This window comes from Ischnura elegans, chromosome 5 (assembly GCF_921293095.1).
Source record: "Ischnura elegans chromosome 5, ioIscEleg1.1, whole genome shotgun sequence".
NCBI lineage: Eukaryota > Metazoa > Arthropoda > Insecta > Odonata > Coenagrionidae > Ischnura > Ischnura elegans.
In genome coordinates this window covers 60,298,513-60,322,597 of record NC_060250.1, presented here as the reverse complement: position 1 = coordinate 60,322,597, position 24,085 = coordinate 60,298,513, and the positions used below count along the sequence as shown (strand labels likewise).

Sequence of the window (24,085 nt, the reverse complement as noted above, 5' to 3'; positions counted from 1 at the left end):
TAAATATTGGACCAGAGATCTTGATATGGGAAACCAATAGGAGGAAAAAGTAACGCATTGTGTTTTGAAAATAACCAATTCTTAGGAATTGGTTCCTTCAAATACCCTTAACCTGTACATCAAACTAAGAAAAAAAGTAAATGACATGCAATCGATTAACCGACACAGGATAACGCCGAAAAAATGTGATGATTCACGGATGAAAGAGAGAAAGGAAGAAAGTAAAAACTTTGATCATGAAGCAATCACATAAGGAATAGAAGTCGTTTTACATAAAAAAATCATTGGAAGTGCTGAAACCTTGAATTATTACAATGCGGCATACGCAGAGAGGAGGCATAAATAAATCGAAGAAAGAGCCATTATTTTATGAGAAGTGTTCGAAGCCAGATTTAAAGAAATTTAGGAGGTGTCAGCTATAAACTGCAATAGTTAGCAAGCTGCGAATATGTATTGCCAAGGCCACTCAACACATAAAACGAAATACCCTTTTGAGCCATAAATATCCGCTTTTGGCTATATAAAACTGTAGTAACTCAAGATAGATGGCACCGAAAAAAGTTTTTAGTCCATGCATCACTAAAATTCGTGATCTAATGTTACTTGGGGATTTTTCTACGAATGTCAATGCAGCTACCGCATAGTTAAACCTTTGAATTGGCCAACTCTTCATTGACAAGATGCAAACTTTAAACAAAGATAATAAATAGACGTTGCTGCTGAGGAAATTGCTCGGAGGCATTCCAATTAGAGTAGATCGTTTAGTAAATTTTTTAATGCAATTGATTTCAGCATAAAAGTTCACATTTTTCCTCAATAAAATACAATACCATAAAAAAAATCATAACCCGTTTATCACGCAAAATTCAAGTTCTAATTATGCTGTATGTACTATCAAAATCTCTAAGAAGATGCATTCCTCGTCAAATAAATCTGGATAAAAATGAGGAGACTCACTCAATTACCACATCCAATTTTTCATGAAAATACAGCTGTATTTTAATTTTCAAACTAAATAATTAAACTTAAACGAGAAAGAGAGAGTTCGATACAACTCCGTGTACTGCGTCATTCTGCACTGAAAACGCCTCTTTAACAGTGTTCCTTTTGAAAGCTGATAAGTTTTATGATTTTTGTCGTCAAATAAAAATGTTTCGAGGACAACTGAAAGCCCATTATGTTAATTAAATCAAGAAAAATCTTCACTCACGCCCGAGTGGTCTTTTTTGTGACGCATTGATTGCTTAAATTTACGAAATTATCTTGAAAGTTTCAGTGAATACAAAATAAAGCCTTGCCAAAATTTTCCTTTAGTTCTGATACAAAAGATGTACCTGAATATATTCTATGAGAAAATAAAAAAATGAGATTTAAGGAAATATCGAAAAGAGTCTTTTCATATGGTTCTCTGAACATTTCAAATAGTATCGCTATTTTTATGCAAGTTGTTCGTCATAAAAAAGAATAAGATCGGTGTGGCGGAAATGATACGCCTTCTTCATGGCTTTACAGGAGACGTTTCTTCTAATCCAAAACCATGAATGTTACAAAAGAGTATCCTCAAATCGGCCTCCAAATACATTGCCACCCACCGAACATTTAAATGGGTTTACAAACGTATCCACAGGCGTCCCCGATGGACAAATTGATCCGAGTTTCCCGAGAAAATGAGGTATAATTAACAATAACAGAAATTTTTATACAAGATAATGTGATACATAGCATTCAAAACTTTTCAATGATATTCCTCGCAGTTGCAAATAATATACTTCAAAATATTGGATGAAAGTGGATCGCATGGCACTCATCACCGCGCCGCGGACATTTTTGAAAACAGATTACAATGCGACCGAGGTGGCAACAGAAATTGGGAATTCTATGGGATGAAATTGGGCCTCCTCTATGTAGTCCCCTAGTCCAAAACTCTGCGGACTGCCATGCATGACCGCTCTGCGAAAGCGAAGCTAGCGGGTATTTGAAGTTGGCCGTTCCGAGGGCTTCGCAGAGAGGCGTAATAACTGACCCTATTCGAAGACAGAGTCGCCCGTCGAATCGCTTCCCTTATTGTCTGGACGCCGAAATCTTGCCCTGAATTCTAGCTAAGGGAGCTCCCACCAAAGGAGACGCGTAAATGGTGCGTGGAATCGTCCGTAAAGAAGCACAGAGACGTGTAATGGGTTATCGGAGGACCTGAAATGGGAAGACAATGGTCGCTAAGGCACGCATCGCCACTTTTTGCCGAGAGGAAGGGTGAGTGGGTACAATGGGACCCGCATTCGGAGACGGAGCGGACATACTAGCAAAGAGACATGGAAAATCTTGTTATGCGTGATAATTATGAGTGTTCCTACAAAGTACCAGGGACCAATATTAAGTAACCAGTCAGATAGAGATTCTAGTGGAGACATCTCCAAATAGAATCGGTTATTGATTTTACACTTATATCTTGCATTTCATTAAATACAAACAGCTGTAGTAATTTTCCACAATACTTTATTCGCTAAAACGGTTTCAAAGTTTACACGTCATTATCCAGAGCTTTCTGGCTAAATAGCAGCTAGTCTAGAGCCCTATTCACAAAGGTTATCTGTCGGATAGTTCGTGGTTGGTTCTCGGAAAGACGTCATAATCTCGGAATGCTATCGGCTATCCACTAAGGCTGATCCGAACTTTCCTCCGCGGAAATTCGTCCGAGAGCGGCCGAAATGACGGAGGGTCTCGAAAAACGACTTTCCGTTTCTCGGAATCAGAAAGTGATGCGCCAGCTGATAAGTTATGGAACATTTTTACCGCGAAAGTGGTGCTGCATAGGCGGGTGAGAAGTCACAAGTAATTTGCAACAAGGGCCGGTACATGTTCTAAAAATTAAAGTAAATGTATGATTATGTGCGGATTCAGGAATAATAGTTAAAGTTACAGGCGATACCAATTGAAAACGTTAATGCCTTGAAAGTTATTGACGCATTTCAACAATGCAGTATTAAACGAGAATAAAGTTGTTAAAATTTAGCTTAGCGGGTAGCATAAACGCGCTTCCGAGAGACGGAAACGGAAAGTTCCATTCCGAAATCTAGGAGACGAGAGGAAGTAGTTACTGGATAAGGCTCCTGGAATATATATACTGATACTTTACATGATTTTTCGATCAATTTTCCTGCAAAGTATCGCATCGCTTTGGTTTTTTGATTTAGACGAATTCCCAATTCTGTGTTTACTTAGTAAAACATTTTATGGAGGACACTGTCTGACATCGAATTAGTTCTTTGGTATTAGGAAAACTATTTATGGCTCAACTTCAATTTTATTCAAATTTATGATTTTCTGAGAACAAATAGGTACTGCAAAAAAGATTATACGACAGAGTTTCATCAATACCTCAATATTATGACTTTGCAATAAAGTACACCATTAAGAACAAAGGCTTTTACATTTTAGAACTTCTGTTTAGGAAATTATAGACACGAGTAAATTGCACTATAATAACATAAAAGTTTTCGAATCGTATAAAAAAATACCTAGAACAAAGAAGAAAAACATCCTGACCCCTACATAGAAGAAAATCGGGGGTATTGAATGTCCAGTTCGTAATTTTTTTCATCCAGGACAAGAAATAGAGTGGAAGTGTGAATGCATCCATGATACTTCAGGTTACTCTCGATTAGCACTTGAAAATTTCAACCGAATAAATCGTTTTTATTTGTTGATCACACATTTTCTGGCCCTTTTTATAGACGCTTAAATAGACTGTTATTAAATTCTCTCTCGATAAGTAAAAAAATCCCTAAATCCATCCGTTCCTCTTGCTTAATCGCCAAAGGGATTATGAAAATAAAGAAGATTAAGTCGTGAATTTTTAACATGCTTTTTCCTGTTCATAAATTTTTGAAAACCCTGCTATGGGAGCTTTACGAGAAGATGAGAGTTATTCGAAATTTGATTTATAGTCGAATGAAGACCCACCTCACGGGACGGATCCAATAATAAATTTTTACGCATCTACCATTCTATGTTACGGAAAAAAAGAATTCAATCAGGGAAGTTGTTCAATTACGGAATTCGAGCCCCGAGTCCAATGGAATAGGGCATAATTCCACTCTTAAGTAATTGGTCAAATGTGAGTAGAAAGTAGTATGAATCTGCTATGTTAGATTTACTTCTAAAATTAATGGTGACTCGATAAAAAGGCTTTAAATGGCAAGTAAGTGGATGTGATAACATTTATAAAACTGATAGCAGCAGCTGTTAATGGATTGAAAGCATCACTGCGTTTGAGATAATGAAACAGGCATACACGCGCCAACTTACCTATCGACGAAGGAGTCGAAAACGTGACCTGCCTGTTAACGCAAAACAGTATCTTTATCGCAAAATATGTAGACCAGTACTTGGTGGAATCAGGATAATATTTGGGAACTATAAATTCATAACTTCTGGCCTCTACAAAGTATTTTTGCGACATTTGACATTCTCATAGAACTCCAAAGTATATGTCTTTAGGTAAGAATACTAATAGTGAATACCAAATATTTAAACGAAATCAGAAAAAAATCAATGAAAATACATAAAAATACTACTAAAAACTCCCAAAATGGGTACTAATACAATAAGTAGGTATGAATACAAAAATCGATCACTAAAAATTTAAACGAAATCAGACAAATTTATTTAAGTAATTTTTCTCATGCAGCCGTGACTTCAATTTAGAGAGAATTTTTTTGTTCAAATCGATGAAAATACCTTGGCATACTACTTAAAACACTTATTATTACTTGCCTATCGGGTACAATATGCATTAAAATATAACTTCAATATTTAGCACGGTGCTAACTTGCCATTGACTTTTAAATTCTCTAAAGATGCCTATATCCTGGCATTATTTGAACCAATAATAAGGAAAGAAATAAAATTATCTCCCTTGCCGTTTGTCGTTTAGTTTCTCCTTGCTCATACGACGATATAACCTCCCGAACTGTGGGAGCGAAATACATACAGCGGCGCATCGAATCCAGGCAACGATCCGCGTTGATGACAAATTGCGGGAAGGTGATCGGAATTATAGCCCGGTACACAATCCGGGTTTAACCCCGATCTCGCGATTGCTGGACGGATCAGGTCACACCCCGTCAAATGGGAATGAACGGACGGCGGCAGCTAGTGACCCCGGCCGGAATGCGAGACACATAATTCCTCGCTCATTTCGCTCGCGCGCAGCCGTGACCCGGGACGAGCAAGAGCGACGTATTTATTCCGTGATGCACGGGCGATCCAAGACATACCGTGCATGCGAATATAAAAATCTTCATCTCCATCTCAGTACAGGTTAGTCAGGCTGCGGTCTGGCTCGGTGTCGGACGGATTGAAGGTATTGGACAGATTGGACCCATTTTAGTCTGGTTTTCGACAGGGTTTCAGTACTCAATTCGCCCTGTTAATGTCACTGATGATATACGAGGTGCTATTGATAAGAAATTGGTCACTGTATTAGTGCTATTTCATTTTAGCAAAGCCTTTGACCAGGTCAGCCACGTAAAGCATCTGGTAAAAATGAAGATTCTAAACTTTTCCTGTTCGGTACTAAACTGGTTCCACGACTACCTTATTGGGCGCCGCTAAGCTGTCAAAGACTCTCATGGAAAAATATCCAAGTGGAAGTCACCTGCGGCGTTCCTCAAGGCTCTGTACTGGTACCTATGCTATTTTCCACATATCCTCTGGTTCTTCCTGAAAAATTAAAGCATTGGAAATATATGCTTTACGCGGATGGTTCGAAAATTTATCAACATTGTCTACCTCATGACCTCGGAAATACTTTTGAGAGATTGAATGAAGATATTGCCTCCATATCTAACTTGGTTGAAAATAACTACCTTGTCTTAAACTGTACTAAAACCAAAGGCTCCTCAAAGCTTGCTAATAAGATTGATTTCGATTCAATCCCTAACATTAAACGGGGAAAGTTTAATGTTCCTTTTCCAAGTTCAATAAAAAATCTAGAAGTGACAATGTCTGATAATTTCTCCTTTCTAAATGTCTCCTGTAGATAATCCCTCCTGTCCATGACATTTCTAACAAAGTCAGTAAAGTTGTGTATCAATTAAAACTAAGCAAAGAACTGTTACCTGTGGAAACCAGGAAAATGTTAATATCCTCCATTGTTTTCCCGCATTTCGATTATTGCTGTTTAGTTTATAATAATATCCCAGATGAATTTGATTTAAAACTTCAAAGTCAATTAAATTCCTGGGTAAGATTTGTGTTCAACCTTCGAAAATATGTACAATGTACATATACATTGTACATATCTCGCCATACCTCAATGAAATTGGATGGCTTTCCACTAAAAAACGACGAAAATATTTCCTCGCTGCTTTCCTTTACGTATTGTTTCTTTATAAAAATCCAACTCAGCCTAAAAATACTATTATGTATGCAAGATCAGATGCTAACTTCATCTATTATCCCGCTCATCGCACAACTTCTTTCCAGAAGTCATTCCAGGTTGTAGCATCCAATCTCTACTAGATGATGTTGAAAATACTCGGTTATTGAAATCGTTCAAGGAAAACGTTTATAGCTTATTACTTACTGCCCCATAATAACTTACTGGTTAAGCGAAGAAAAATGCGTATCTTTTATATTTCTTTGGTCGTTTGTTCTTTTCATCATGTTAATTATTGCTTTTCCTAAAACTTTTTTCTCGTTGATTTGGTGATTTGTCACTGGAGCATTGTGTATCATGTTTTCCTTTGTATAAATGTTGTTGTTGTTGTAGTGTAGTGATGATATGATTTCATTGTAAAATGGAACTATTTTGTTATATTTTCCTGTTTGTTTATCGCTCGCAAATGTAAGTTGAGTTGTTTTCATGATTTTATGTTTAATTAATTCTATGTTTAAATCTACTCTATGAATTTATATGAGTAAATTGTATTTGTTCTTAGAGGACAATAGTCCCAGAAAAATAAATATATTTTTAAAATCTTAATCTAAAAAGGGTGTAGCAGGGGGTGTTAGGACACCAGCTATTTGCAAATAAAAAGGAAATGCTCCAACGAAATAACGACTGGCATTTATTAAAGTCCTTTATGGTTCGGAGGAAAAAAGAATGCGCATATCTATCCGTTCGGCAAAATATATTTCTCTTAATTTACCGCTTCTGTCGGACCTGGAAATTATACATATAAATATTTATACATATCGATACAATCAATTCACCATAAACTGACATAAATTTTGAATTTGTTACTAGTTTAGAAGAAAGGTGTCAAAATATTCACGAGTTACTTAGAAATAAATATAGCTAAATTTAGAGATAGGATTAATACCATTGTTGTACCATCAGAATCAGGCAAAAACTTTTCAGTTGAACACTGTGTAGCAGGATAATTTGATTTAATACGTTTTGAATTGAGGGGTTGAGAAGCTAAGGGGTACAAGTGATTTTTTTTTCTCAACAGAGTTCGGTAAAGTTAACTGTTGGTAAAAATACACAAAAACTTGGTTGCCAAGGGATACGAGTGAGTCTCTGTTCTGTGCTGACATCGAGTGGAAAATCAAATGCACTACTAAACATCTAATTGATCTCGTTTGTTTTCTCTACCTGATTTCTGTACCTAACTCTTTTTAGAAAAAAAGAAATCACTTGTGCCCCTTGGCTTCTCACCCCCTCGACTATAATAATCGCTTATTTTCGACCAACCTTAATTATTAAATGTCCTTGAATATTCGAAGTAACAAATAAAATGTGGGCAAGGCTGGATACCCAAGAAAAACCGTTTTCATGGTAACTGCAAAGTCCATCTAAAAGAAGGTTTGCGTTACCAGAGCTCAGTATCTAAGGAGCTGTAGCACCATATTTACAACATGGGCAAATAATGCTTATAATATTCCACTCTACCACATCCTGAAGAATTGCAGATTCTATCTGAAACACTGAAAACTGGTGAACCTTGAGCAGTGAGAGATACGAATAGTCACAAAATTTTGCACATAATATTGAAAATATTACACTAATGTGCACGCATCACATCATGTGTCGGTCGAGCACTGAGGCGCCGTCTGTGGCCGGCCGGGCCGGGTGCCTGGTCGCGGGCACACACGTGCCGCAGTCTTCCGGGTGCGGCGACCGCGTCCGGGTCAGAGCCGAGAGGAGGAGGAGAGGAGCGGGAGTTGGGTGGGGCAGGGAGTAGGCGGAGGTGGGGAGACCGCTCCCGGGATGTTTACCCAGCGAGGGGCGCCGGTGTGAAGGCGGATGAGCTGGGCGTGGGAGTTGAGTGCCACTATCAAACCAGGAAAAACAGGCGAGCAAGCATTTCATTTACATGATTGTCCACAATCGCTCAATATTATCACCATATGTTAAAGGTATCATTCAAATATCACCAATTCAAATTGTATTTATTTTAAAATGCAGATTGTTGACGTGAGGCAACACTTATTTCAATTGGAGTGTAACCTTTAACTATACCCACATATTTTCGATATATTTCAATATATACTTTGCTACGTATGAAGCATGTTTCTCTATGGAAGCGAGGCTTGGACGTTGACAGCAGTGGGGAAGTCAAAAGTGGGAACATTCGAAATGTTATGCTACCGATTAATAATGAAGATAAAATAGATTGACCGTGTAAGTAATGAGGAAGTGCTGAGAAGATTGGGAGAAAAGGGCAGACTTCTAAAAACCTTAAGAAGAAGACGGGACAACTTAGCTGGCCACATTATGAGGCATGACGGTTTAGTGAAAATGATGGTAGAGGGACAGGTGGAAGGGAAGAAGGGTAAAGGACGGCCACGAACGAGTTACATATGACAGATTATAAAGGATGTAAAAGTGAAGAAAAATCTGCTACGAAAAGGCTAGCGGATAGGAACGAGGCATTGGGAGCTGCGTTAAACTAATCTTAGGATTGCTCACTTACGATGATGACGATATTTTACTATTGTCACTTCTGCATCTGTTATCATAAAATTATAAAAATGTTACTGCCTTGTAAGTAAGGTGGGAATTAAATTCTCCTTTAACTTCAAAATATAAATATTTGAGGCGTTTTATATAAGTGATCATTGTGCCGTCACAAATATTTCATTATCAAATCATGAACTTTTGTAGGCTAAGCTTAGTTTTGGATGCAATTACTAGAATAAAAAAGACAGTTATTTCCTCCCTGAATATTCAACGCTACATAATATTATCATACAAAGAAAACACAAGCTGGATCTCACCCTGTTACATAGGAATGAACGATCACACATTCAAAATTAAGTTCAAGAAGCAGAAAACGGACATTTTGAAAAAAATCCTTTGTGCACAGAGGAATAAAGGAGTGGAACGATCCACATGAAGATATTTTTAACATCGACCCCGCAAATACTACAATTTTTAACGGTAGTTGTTCCACGAAACTTGGTTGACATTGTGTTTTATTAGGGAGAGTCGGAAATTGGGTTATTTGATTCACACTTCGTTTGTAAGTTGCATGGTACTCGAATTAATGTATTTTTTTGTATCCTATAGGTGTACTTTCTGTACACTTTATTTTTCTCTTAAGTAGGTAGACTTTTAATTTATTTAGTTAAAATCTCATGCCATCTCCAGACAATAGCCTAGTTGTAGCAATATGTAATAATTAATTAATAACAGCAATGTGTTGAGATACCACCAATGTTCAGATATTTTTTTCATTCATGTAGTAATTATTTCTAAAATTGCAGATTTTTGTACGTCAGATAGCAATAGGTACAATTTTTGGAGTTGCTTTTCATTATATCCACATATTTTCGATGCCTTTAATGATAATTTCTGTTATTGTTATTCCTGCATATAAATTTTTTTGCCTGCCGCTAAGGCACAATGATAACTTATATAAATACGTACATTTTTTTAAATTGGAGTAACAGGAAAATGTAGAAGCCAACTTACTTTAAAGGAAGTAAATATTTTTACTGCCTTGGAGGTCAGGTGGTATTACATTTTCGAGTTATTTCAAATATATATATTTTAGGTACTTATAACGTCATCATTATGTCATCACAAATATTTAATCAATATAAAAAAATGGACTATTGTAGAGTTCCGTTGTAGATGTAATGACTAGGATAAAAAAGTGAACTATATACTTCCAGAATAATACATGATTCCTAACCAGTATTAACTACGTGAAACTAAGAGGAATTTATTCGGCGGATACGTTTCAAGTAATATGCCATGACTGCTACCTCGGACTAAATAGCAAAGTGGTGAAATAATAGAGAGATTGGAAAATGTGAATTAAATTATGAAAATGCTGCCAAAAAAATTACATGGTAATGACAGCGCTTTAGACATGAATGAAGCAAAAGTAGAGCAATAAAGAAACTAGAATTCCGTGCTCCCAATGACGAAGACGACAAATGAGACGTAAGAGGGTATTTTGAGATGAAAAATACCAAACGATTGCTCCCTATACCGAGTGAATTAATTGTAGCTAATGCATTTTTGAGATGATCATATCATTACGTAAAAAATTTCTTACAGAAATATTTTTACTTATCCCATCCAATCTCCTTTGGCATTTGTATTCGAGTAAAGTCAAGCACTCAAGCAACCATTATTCAATACTGAGCCCCTTTGTAGTAGCAGAGAAGAAATTTTATTTTTCCCAAATTAAACCTCTCAGTTCCACGATGATAAAATCATTAAAATGGTACTTTCAAAGGAATGTCTCAAATGCTGTGAAATTATAAAGGCAATAGTCCTCAACTTTGGGGTTTCGTAATAAAAAAACGAAACATATCGCTTCAAAAGCGCAAAGATACCCGATGAACGGATGGATGAAAAAAATGGTATAAGAGATAAAAGACTCCGACCAAACTCTAATTATTTCTCGTTTTCCTCCTCCTTCGAAAAACGAAATCTTTCCTCCTTTTCTGCAGTCTTTCCTCGGAAAGCGGCTCTTTTGTGTCGACGCCACGAGCAAAAAAAAAACAATTTTGGAGAACAATGTATTTGTTTTGTTTTTTTCCGCATTCTGAGGTTGTTACCTTTGAAACTGTAGGAGGGTTTGGAAAGTGGGTGGAAAATTTGCTGAAATTTATCATTTTTTCTGTTTTACTTTTCTCTCCTCTTCACCGATGCTCTTCATCTTAATGGCCCCTCAACAGCTGACCTGGCCACTCCCAACCCTTGGCTACTCGACCTGGATCCTCAGCATAATTGGCTCTCTTTCTTTCCGCAAATGAGAGTGATAATTTAAAGGCTTGGGAAGGGAAAAATGGAATGGTTGTTGACGAAGGATGGGAGGCCAAGAATGAGTGAAGGAGTGGGCAACGGGAGGAGAGGGTACTCACACTCTACCGATCTTCCTTGAATCGGAATAATAATAGTGTTCTGGTTAACGAGAATCGAGTTATAGGCTTTCTTGATCAGGTTTCACAAAGATTGCAGGTGGTAAGGAAGATGTGCGGTAAATGAGGTATGCGGCTGTTTTGAACCCTCCGCGGGGACGGCTGAGAAAATTCACATGGGTTGCCATGAAGAACTAATCTATAACGGCTTTCGAGACATGAACCTTTGGCTCACCACTCCAGACCTCTGTCTACATCGATATTTAACGATTTGATTGTTGAATTATTCTTCCTCATAGGATAATCTTCCAAAGTTGTTAGAATAGCAATGGCTGATGCCTGGTTTCGCTGATGGTAGGACCCGCCCGCCTTGTGACGGTGCGGGATTCCTCGTCCCTTCCCTTCCTTCCCTATCCCGTCCCAGGAGGTGTCGTCGGGCTCTCATCGCGGCGGCGCCTCTTTCCTTTCTCCTTCTTGTCCTCCCCCTTCTGGGTGCAGGGGTAAAAAGCTCGCGCTTTCAGACACTGCCCCTGGGAGTGTATCCTCGCGAGCCCGCCCGCACCTTGAATATGCAGCGAGTGTATGGGATCCGGTGCAGAAAGACTTAATCCGCGAGCTGAATAAGATACAAAGGAAGGCTGCGCGTTTCGTCAAAAACCGCTACGGGCGTACAGACAGTGTTACCCAGATGTTAAGCGAATTAGGCTGGGAGCCGTTGGAGACTCGGAGGCTGCGCGCTAGGCTTAGATTGCTTGAACAATTAAGAATGGATATCTTTAAGAGCGACACAGAGAACATAATCTTAGAGCCACACTATATTTCCAGGTCCGACAGAAGCGATAAATTAAGAGAGATTTTTTGCCGAACGGATAGATATAAGAATTCGTTTTTCCCCCGAACAATAAAGGACTTTAATAAACGCTTGTCCCAACCTCGTTAGAGCACTTCTTTTTTTTTTTTTAATAGCTGTAAACGGCTGGTGTCCTAACACCCCCTGCCACACGCCTTTTAGGCGGCTTGCGGGGTATTATGTAGATGTAGATGTAAATGTAGGAGTCTCGTTCCAACTGTCTACATCGATTTCATATATTGTATTGTGAAGGATTCGGGATGGCATAGTGGTATACGCAGTGATCTGCAAAAAAAAAAACAATCTCCGAGTTTAGTTTTCATAGGTATATTTCCCTGGAAATATTTTTACTGATCCTATCCAGTCTCCTTTGTCGGTGCTATTCGGAAAAAGTGAAGCACTAGAGCGACCATTATTCAATTACTGAGCTCCTTTGTTTGAGGATCTCGCAGCAAATAGATGTAAAACTCAGCATTTTCGGGACATAAATTCAAGAAGTCGACGTTCTGAGCATGAGGAAAGAAATTTTTAGCGAAGTATTTATGAAGATTACGGGATAGTTACCCAGAAAAAACACTGGTAATAGTACCGCATTAGCTCTCAGAGGGAAAAGGAAGGATAGGAGTGGAGAGAAGATAAGTTGAAGTCAAATTGACTTCATTTTTCGGTCTTTTTCAAGGCTTTGGCTAAGACTGTGTTGATCGCTTCTTAATAATAAATGCAGGCAGAATTTATGGAACGCAATCGGAAAATATGCATGCATTCTTGACATGAAATTAGAACATTCATATTGTATGTGAGTACTTAAAAGGCTTAACACTATTTGCAGTAAAGTACATTAATGATGGCGAATAATTGATTATGGTCAACTAACAAAAAACATCTAAATATACAATAAATGAGTTGAATGTACAATAAATGAGTTTGTGAAAGGTTTTCCAAACAGTAGCATAGATATCCTTGCAGATTTTTCATCTAAGTACGCTTACATACACAAATATTGATAAGAAAAATACCAGGGCTCGCTATTAAAAGAAAATATTGCTATCGTAGCATCAACATCCACTGCTGTTTTCTTTGTTTTAAAGTCTTGTCTAGTTTGAGTTCTACCATCTTGCTCAATTATTCGTATATTCTAGATGATATTTATTTAAATGGGTGGCATTGTAGTTTGAGGATCTTCGCAGAAGAAGTTTATTCGAAGATCTACTTAACTTAATGGTTTAAAGATAATTATACCTCCGGATTAAATTATCTACGGACGCCAATGAATAAATAAAACCACAATAAATCGCAATGCTGATTTAAATGCGTAAAAACTATAAAGTCTATCATTCAAAATGCTTAATAAAATCAAGCAAATACACGCACATCTTTTATATTAAGTACCTTCGAAAGTGAAAATATTTTGCTGAATAGGAATCAATATTGAACACATGAATGTCTTTTTTATGTCTTCGAGAGTCTTAGCTGAACTCGAGTAATGGATAAAGCCTCATGCATCAATTTCTTCTTCAATTCAGGAATTAAAATATCACCCTCAGTTTTAATGGGCCATATAAATTAAATGGTCATCATTAAAATGAAAACAACTTGGAATACTCACGAATGAGGGTAGGTTTGGTAAATACGATCCAATTTATAGTATTTTTTCAACCATTTTCTCGCATCTTTGGCTATTATGATAGGTAGAATGATAGATCTCTTCATACATCTTATTAAGTAAAGTGCAACAACATGTTTCATTTAATTTCACTTGAAAAGTTGAGAATCTACAATATTTGCCACCTATATTGATGTGAGAGTGAAGAAAAACAAGGTATACACATTGGTAATTTCAAAGTATTCTTTATGTGAGAAAATTTCCATGTACTGTTCGCCATTAAGGGCTAAAGAAAGCCACTATGTATAAACTAATGGCAGAACCAGTCGACTAAGTTGAATGTTAAAGAGCTACATTAATCGCCGCCGATATTGATACGAGACTGAAGACAACCAAGGTATAGACATAGGTAATTTCAACGCATTCTTCATGTGCGAAAATTTCCATGCACCGTACGTCATTAAGGGCCAAAGATAAACCACGAGGCATAAACTAATGGCAGAACCTGTCGGCATGGGATTGCAAAGCGAGGCGAAACTCGTGGCTGCATTTTTCAAGCCTTATCACAGGTTCCATCACATCAGCGCTGCAGCGAATATTACCTCACTGAAAAAAACCATCGAGGAATACGTGCGCGGCGGTCTGTCACACTGCCACTCAAACTCCCAAGCAGAATAAATGGTCCAACATGGGGTTGAATCAGACAAGCACCGTTGCACTGCGCTATGGGTTGTGTTCGCCCTAATTAATGAAGACGGCACGTTCCGTAGATAAATCGACTGCCGTGTAAAACATGCATTCTTCCCACGTCAAACCTGGGTGAAAAACGCATTTCTAAGAAGGCATGAGGCGCCCAACATCGCCGGCTCTTTTCGTATGCACATATTTTATCTTACCGTGCCCCCAAAAAGCTCTCGCCTCGTCATTTGGTTCCATTCACTTGCAGATATCTTAAATCCCAGAAACCCCAACGACTCCTTATATTTCTCTCCCAATAGGTGGCTAAAAGCTCACCTCTGACCTCGGACGGACTGGGGAGGATTTTCCTCTAAACGGTTTATTAGTTTTTATTATTCTCTCTCATTCTTTATTTTTTTGCATAATTTCAAAACCCATGAAACAACGCATTTAAGGTCTTCACAGGGGGAAATGTAACGAACAACAACGTAGGACAATCACAAATATCCATACCCTAGATAGCGGTAATCTGCCCAGGCGGGACTCGAACCTGCGACCTTCGCTTTGGTTTTTTCACCACCACCGAGACAGGCCGAGTTTTCACTCTGTAACTGATCGCGAAGTTAGGTTTGAATAGATGAGGGTAGAGCGTTCCCCTTAGACTAAGCGGTCGTATGATGTGTGGATCTTGCCAAGGTGTTGATTTACACCATAACTTGCACAAAAATGGAAGTTTAGACCCAAGTCATGTTCATGGTGCGGCAAAATATTCGACCTACCCTCTCCTACTTCCTAGAGGAAGAAATTGTGATAGAAGGAAATAGGGATATTATGCCGCGTTCTCTTAAGAAATATTTCACAATTGTCAACACCTCCAAAGACTCGTTCACAAAGAAATTTGTCCTCAATATAGCTCACACATCAGGTAAAGAATTTGGTAATACGGGATGTAAAGGGTATGTAGCGACTACTCTCGTTGGAATCCGCCACACGAACAGTTTCTCTCGCTTAGAATAGCGGTGTTTACGCAGGGGTCTTGAATCAGAGCTTAGCCCGCCGTCGAGGAGAGATGACGGGAGAATCGAGAGCTCTTAGCTGTCCTCAAAAGGTGTCCTCGACACAGGGATCGGTAGGGCTACATCTCACCACTTGACACCGAGGCGCAGCAGCTCCACTTCACCGATAAATATTCGGTCGTTCATCCGCTTACGCGCCAGCCGCGACTTTCTTTTGTATTCCGCGTGGAGTATCTCAAATAAATCGTGGAGTATTTCCTAGCTTAACACTTTTTCGAGGTTCTCTTTGACTCCATTGCGTCTTTATTTCGGTTGAATATATCAAGATCGTAGGAAAGCTCAATGCCATCGCATCAATTAATAAATACTATGCGAAATTTTGTTTGAGCATTCCCTACAATCAATGGTTTGTGGCTCAACTTTGTTGAAGTTGAAGTTCACAAATGACAAAACCACTTCATTTTCTTCCACGGATATATTTTTTCGGAACATGTTTCAACCTCAAGTGGTCACTTTCAAGTACAAAAATTTCCCCCCCTCCAACCTTCTTAATTCCCCTCTGGGTATAAATTTACAAGACATGCCAAAACATTTTTGTACTTCAAAATGTCCTCTAGAGGTTGAAACATGTTATACCAATAAAATAAATCGTTGGGAGAAAACGAAGTCGTTTTGTTATTTTTGAGAGCATTTCTTTTTTATGTGTTGACCATTAGTATCCCCCCATCTATTTAGGGGGTTTGAGGGGTAGTACATACACGTACATGAATACACAACCGAAAAAGTCTTGACATCAACTGTAATATTTCAAGATGGATTCATTATGTTTATTAGTTATACTGAATCTACTACAGGTGCGAGTGGTGAATGCATTAACCTCATGTTTCATTGGGCACTCAATGAAAAAGAGAGATGTTTGCATCAAAAGATATAAATTACTCAGTTACTAAACTGAGGATAGATTTTTAAAAGTAAGGGTGGAGTGTAATCCAAACTGCATCAACAATTATCAAAGCACATGGGTGGAAAATCGACACATTGAAGATAGGGGGGCCCGGTGAATTTCCGTAGGAAAACTCGAAATTCAAGGATTTTGGCATCCGAATTCTAGGCTGCATCCGGGATTTGAACCCCCTCGATTTGAACTCTTCGATCAGCCACGCAGTGCTTTACCCACTGAGCATATACACTCCATGCTAACTATAAAATCATACTTAGAAAATTTTATAATTTCCAAGAATTAACAATTGAACGAATGATGTAAGACCAAAAAAATTAAAAACATACAGCGAACTTAAAGCAGAATGATAGATCGTGAGTATGATGTGATGAGAAAGAAACACCACCCAATTTAAATAATGGCGTTGAAAAAGACAATGTTCACAAAGTAATCTTGCAATAAGTATTTTAAATTACTCCTAAATAAAAAGAGTAAGTTTCATCTGAAAAATCCATGGAGAGTGCCATACACTAAATAAAATTAGCAAGTATCCCCCAGGCGCCTAAGCTTACGGAAAAAAGGAACACGTGAATGATTTATCCCAGCAGTCGCTCGCGAAAATTTTGAAATATAACCGGGACCACGCGAGACATTAATCTCAACTCCGACTCAAAAATGAACTCATTACCCACGGGGAGGAAGCGGGGAGGAAGTGCTTTGTTTCTTGCCATTAGCATGAGAGCTAAGGTGGGGAGTGACTCAGGGGAGACCAACACGGCTGCTAAGGAACGAGGAAAAACGGAAAACGAAGGAGATGGAACAAAAAATAAAATGGTGAGATAAAGCAAATGAAAAAGAAATTATTCGGAGGAGATGGAACAAAAAATAAAATAGCGAGATAAAGCAAATGAAAAAAGAAATTAGTCGGTTGGAACGTCCGTGTTGCCGTTTGCGGGAAGAAAAGCTTTAAAACATGACCTAATTGCGTCGAAAGCTTAACCGCACTTGTTTTGATGGATTATCGCTTAGCGTCAACAGCAACACGAACGCTAATTTTCTCTTGTCAACGACGCCTCTGTCCTACGGACTGCGGAGTGTTTTGAGCGAGGGAGAGTTTAAAGAGCCGGCGAAAAAAAAAAAACGTTTCCACCAATCATTTCCGTGGGGTAACACTTTTAAATTCACCGTAGAAAATGCTTGCCGAGCGTCGCGTCGCTTCTGTCGTTTGGACGGCCGAGAATCGTTTTTACGCCTCGCATACCGTGCTAATGGCTGGGGTAGCAGATCGTGCGACTTAGTTCGCGAGTAGCTTCTAGCGTCGAAAGGCTAACTCGGACGCGTTTGAAATTCGATCCTGTGAAGGCTCTGCGAAACAAGAAAGTCCGGTAGATGTTTAGTTACTTTAACGGAGTAGCCCTCGCGTGACATTTCAGTTAGTCTGGATTTTATTGAAATATCAATTAAATTGATAAATTTAAAAATAAAATGATAGCAACGTCTCTTGACGACTTTCCGAGCAGAAGTAACGAAACATAGAGCAGTAAAAATTCATTATACGCAGCAGTAAATCCGAAAAGGGATTGCAGAAATGAAAATAATAAGGATTTTCGGTAACGGAAAGTCTAAATTACGTTAAAATGGTGTTATCCGTCGGAAATAATAAAATAAAATAAATAAGTCCTAGTTTATGACGACACAATTACCTTGTCGATAGTAATTATTTAAGAAATAAAGAAATAATGCTTCCATCTCCATAAAATAGAATCAAACCGAAGGAAGCAGTGATGTGTAGTACAATAATCACGCTGTGATCATCCTAAAAAACGACCAGGCAACGCCCCTAAAACTTGACGTAAGGGTGGTGATATTTTATATTTTGCGGAGAACCTTCAGGCTTAAAAGAGCCATAGCCTATAAACTACGAGGGAGGTTTTTTTTTCAACCTCCAACAGCTCAGCAAAAACACCATACTAGAAAGAGGCGGGTACTACGCAGGTAATGCAATAGGGTAGTTTCCTATTATTTTTTTATTGCCTTAATCGAAAGATTATTACTCCTGGAGTACGTATTTCGCGCTTTTAGATTTTTAAATGACAATATCTATTTTTCGCGATTAAATGAAAAGTGAAAATTTTCAAGCGCGCGAAAACGCGACGCTCAAGTATGAATGCCGGTAAATATCTCCGTACGTCGTATTTCTGGTTCCCCCTCCCGCCCGGTGAGGTGACCTTGAGGCGAGGCTTAGCGCTTATACGTCGCAGGCTGCCAGCGGGTAGCTGAGTACCTTGCTGAATGGTAGCGCTTGGCTTAAAAAAGGTTTATTAATACCTTATCAAACGAAGAAAACTTTCCGACCTTAGCCAGTTTTAGTAGGTGATTATTAAGACATGTTTCCCTGAGCTCTGTGCCTCATGCATGCATTGGTAACCTCCGACGATGTATAACTCCTATCCTCTCGTGTAGAAACTAGGTCCCTGTGACGTCACGTGGAGTGGCATCGCATGGGCGCCAATCTGGCCTTTTTCAAATGAGGATAAAATTTGACCCTTGCCATTCGTCTAAACAGGTATTTCAAAAACCAAATAATTTGTGTATTATGAATACACTAATGGTGGGTAACGAATCGCAATCAATGCCTTTCGTTTTCTTTGATGAAGGAAACTACCCTATTGCGCGGCCTCCGCACCACACGCTCAAGTCATTTCTGGCATTAAGTTGTTAGTTTTAGGTAAGTAGTAATCCCAATAATTACACTGCCTCAATTGATTGTCCCGTCAAGTGTGCACTGCGGAGAGACAGGCAGAAAACTCGCCGGATGGCTACAGCATTGACATGTCTTGACCTTTATGCCAATTAAAGAGAATATTTCTTTAATGCAATGCGGCTAAAGTGTGAAACATTACGTCCATTCCAATTCAAAACAAAAGAAGAGACACGTTGACTTCTGGAAGTGTTCTGATCCATGATAACGCCCTCAATCTCAGCGCTGTTGCAGCCAAACTGCTCCTTGAGCAATTTCAATGGGACATTTTCGATAGCCCGCCGTGCAATGCCGACCTAGTGCCGGGGGACTTCCATCTTTACGCTGAAATGAAGATGTGGCTAGATAGGAGGCGTTTTCAAACGGGTGATGAGCTTCACGACAAAGAGTCATTGGCGGCAACATTCTATGAAGAAGGTATAGTAAATCTTGTCCACAGGCACGACCAGTAACCAATCGCCGAGGCAGTAATGACGAAAGGACACGAGTGTGCTCAATATTCAGCAATGAAATAATTTTTAATCAATGAATTCGTCTTCTGATCACGACCCATCGGAGGTTGAAAAAGAAACGGCTCTCGTATAATAATATAATCTATACACGTGCTAGATTCAAATTTAAGGCACAAAGATTCATTAAAAATTGCTCTAATGAGTTAATGTCAAATTCGCAGTTGAAACTCATATTGACGGATTCGTTAATTCATTCAAATAGAAGGTGTTAATTTATTCTGCTACCGAATATTTTATTTAGCACTGTCATTTTTATCTGCACACATTTAATATTTTATCTGTACACTGAAGTAGTCTAGAAGCTGGTCAAGTATAGTAAAAGAGTCAAATACTGCAATAAATGCCAAGAACCAATACCATAAGAGCAAGGATCATGTTCGTCAACTAAAGCAGAAAACCACCACTGCCTCTTAGGATGTGAAAAATGGCAAGACTATGCTCCAGAAGGAAATGAAGCAACGTGAATCGAAGTTAAGAGAAAGTCTGTGATGGAATTTTAAATGAAAATTAAACTGCATGTAACCAATATTTCCGCCAATGAACTTCAGATTGGCATTGTTCAAGGAAAAGTAATTGACAGAAACGTTTAAGTGGAGAGACCGGTTTTTACATTTTCTACTTTTTCCAGCTAAGAAAATCCTCATTAATTAGATAACTGTAATCCATTTTCGCGTTTAATGCTGCGTGAAATGAACCTTTATTGCTCTAAGTTTCGTTTCTTCTGCTCGGGAAGTCATCCTGAGCCGCTCTTATTATTTTATTTCAAATTTTACCTTTTCGATTGAAGTTTCAGTAAAACCCACCTTAACGGAATAATCAGGCAGGGGCTTTTTTGTTTTAAGGTAATTTTATCCATCCCATGACTGCCTGATAATAGCGTACAAACACAATTTTTTTATAGGAAAGAATAAAAAAATGACTTTTATGCCTTTAAGTATTATCAAATCATTACAAAAATGGTACAAGAAATTCACTATAACCACACAAACAATGATAGTCACATGAAAACGTGAGGAAACTATACATTTCTAAGCGTAATACAACAATGTAATGCCTTCGTAGCCCGATCTAATGTTTCACTTAACCTTCTTAAGAGCCTTTCCCTAGTTACTAAGAGTTTTACCACGCGTTGAGCAGCTTCCTTTGATTTGGACTTTGTATGGTAGAGAGAAAAAAAGATAAAAAAATACAAAACTGAAACTTAGAGTGCCGCGTTTTAGATAAGGAAATTGTCTCTTTCTGGATTACCAGTAATGTCAGGGATATTTTTATAAGAAAATAGGTATAATTGCGTCAAAGAGAAAACGTTAATATCTAACTAAAATGCTAGAAAACGCGCATTTAAGCACCTAAAAAAATTTCCATTTAAACTATTCAACTGTATTAGAGAGAATATGACAATTATATCAGCACCGGAAGAAATCACGTTATGGGACGTTCGAGGTTTGCGCTTGGAGGGCCGTGGATACTAAATTTCAGAAGATTTCATCCCAACGGATTCCTTCCACTCATTCCTATAGCTAACTTCCAGGTGCGCGACCTCTGCTCCCTTCTAATATGCAAATGAGGACTTTTGTCCGCTGCTCTTTCCAATTTTCTTCTCCCTCGTCAACCCTGATATAAGAGTCATTTCCTTTAGAAATCACGTGAGCAAGGCGTGGAAAATTTTAGCGAAGGACACCGAAATTTTATCCTCGTGATCTGCAGTATTTTAGACTCATAAGTGAACTATCCACCCTTTTGATGACATTTTTACAAAAGGTGTGCTAAAGGATTCTTTTAAACGAAAATGTTAACGGATCCACCCTCTTTATAGAGCCATGGTCTCTTGGCGTATAGTAACGTATGCTCGACAAGGGTTACAAGGGAGCATATCAACGATTTGTTGCACAGAAAAATAAAACTACCTACACTCAAAATGTCCAGATTTATGGTAGTGTATGGATTTTCATGTAGAAAAATAATTTTTTTGGGTTTCTACAACTAAATGAAACGCTAAAAATAATGTGAAATACTAAAAGTTCTATACAAAGTGCATACTGATGAAGAAATGGTCCGCTCAAATCAGGAAATTATCCGTTCTCAACACAATGATAGCACAAATAAAATATATATCATATTCTTAAATAATATTTAGTCTCTTTTGATCCTATCCATTGACGTAGCATATTACTTACAAAACATATTTCGATAGAATATTACTCAAAGGTAATAAAATTGATTAAAAAAAGAGAGACGCATTAAATTCCACAGTATAAACGTTCTAGTAATGAGTAAAAGGAAGAGATAAACACCATTACAGGTTATTAACCTTAGAAGCAAGCTATTTGCGAATCCTTCTTCATGTAAATAATTTCTCCATCTTCTCGATCCACGATCAATCCTCCAACCACTGCATCAACCCCTTATTTATTTTAATTCGCTGTCTTTGTTCCACGATTACGTCCTCTATTGTTATTTTCTCGGTGTATTGTTCCTTCTCCATTGTCCTACCCGCCTTCCTCTTGTGCGTCTTAAGACTATTTTATCCCTCAACTTCAGTGTTCATGTTTTTGCATTGCACAGAACAAATCGTCACAAGCTGTTAGAAATTCATTTATGCAGGCTTTTAATAACAGCCGCTGTTGTACAGCTGCGATGATTTTATTCATACAAGACGATTAGATAAAATTATTAGGCATCATTATAATCCCTAAAAATTATTAGCTATATTTTATCAGAATTTCACGGACCTCCATTCATACGAGTAAAACTCGATTATATTTTACTCGCGATGGCGTTCTATCCAGGAGTATTGAGAAAACCTGCAACCCTTGAATTAGGCGGGGTTTCACGACTTAAGGAAGCTGGAACGGATCGTAATAGAAAATTCACTCCAAAAAATAAACCAGTCATTTAAGATACTTCAGAGTTTCCAATGATTCATTGAAATCCTCTGAATACCTCAAGAATACTTAACCTCCATGCAACTAGAGTGAATTCGGAAGACTGTGTAAGGAATACATGACCGAACATTGTCATTAATTTTTTCTACCCTATAAAAAAGACATGATGCACATGCATGTTCCCCTTACATTGCAATCATCCCTAGGGGTGGCTACAGATTGGGAATAATTGGTCGGAGAATTACTTCAGCGGATGGCTTGCTCCCTATAGAAGACGTGTGGGGAGTAGCATCTGAGTAGGCGCTCAAAGTAGGCGTTTGTACGTCACTCGCATGCGACCACGCCATCTGCGTAGCATTAGAAGGCTTTTGAACTGACATCAAAACGTTGTCTCAGCCATAATTATCTCCATTTCCTTTTCATACCTATTCTTTCGACCGGAAATGACTTTAGAGAGGCCTTCCCAAAACCAAGAGGACTCGAGAAAGGAGCTGAAGGAGTCGGCGGAAGGCGGTACTTCAGAACGGAAATTGAATGCATGCTAAAACAGCAGATCAATATTTGAGCACGTGTTTATAAAATTAAAGCCAATGCGTAGTGGGGATTTTGACGCCACATTATGAGCTCTTGCAGTTAAATAATATTTTTGAACATGGTGTCATTGTATCACTTTTTATGGTTTTGAGAGCTTAAAAAACGATCGAAGCCATGAAAGTGATTCTAGTCCCAGTATATCTTCGGATTGAATAATACTGAAATAAAATATAATAAAAATGAAATAATACTAGGCATTTCATTCGGAAGCAGCAAAGATTTACCATTCAGCCTTTTTGGTACACATATCATAGCGTAAAACACACCTTTCTTACGTTCCTCTATCAAAATAATGCAGGAAAAGACGCAAGAATTTAGTCCGCAGTCCACAAAAACTGGTAAACTTTGTAAAATGTAAGATTAACATTCGTTCGACAATAGCTTTAACGATTTCGATAGCATATTACTCAAGGGTAGAAAAATCGATTTAAAAAACAGAGACGCATTAACTTTCACAGTATAAACATTTTAGTAAGAAGTAAAAGGAAAAGATAAACACCATCACAGGATATTAACCTTAGAAGCAAACCATTTTCGAATCGTTCTATTTCATTAGAGAGGTGCTTTTAGAGGCATTGAGAGATGCAAAACCAATTGAGAATATTTTCTTCAGCCGTGACAGGTTGGTTTCTAGAAATGGACGCTTTGTGCTACTCTTGCCCTGGAAAAGGTCCATAAACGAAAGAAACAAATGGACATGTCAAGCTGCCGTAACAAAATTTACATTCCCACCCTCCGACACAATCATTCCACATGAAAAACCTTGACCTTTTTTCCGTGGGTCGGGATTTCGTCACGCAACATTGCTCGGCGCCTAAGGAAGTTTTCTGACCTTTAAAAAAATCGATGTCATATATTCATATTTTGTTACCCCTACAAACTGTTTCAATTCAAGACACTTGTAATGCTTTCCTTTCCTTG

The 24,085-nt window shown here is 38.2% G+C and overlaps 1 protein-coding gene across 2 annotated transcripts in view; it reads right to left on the bottom strand.

The window, feature by feature from the left end:
• The window catches only part of LOC124158960 (frequenin-1), a 733,415-nt gene that overhangs the window by 202,190 nt on the left and 507,140 nt on the right, over positions 1-24,085 (bottom strand). The gene's annotated exons all lie outside the window — the stretch shown is intronic.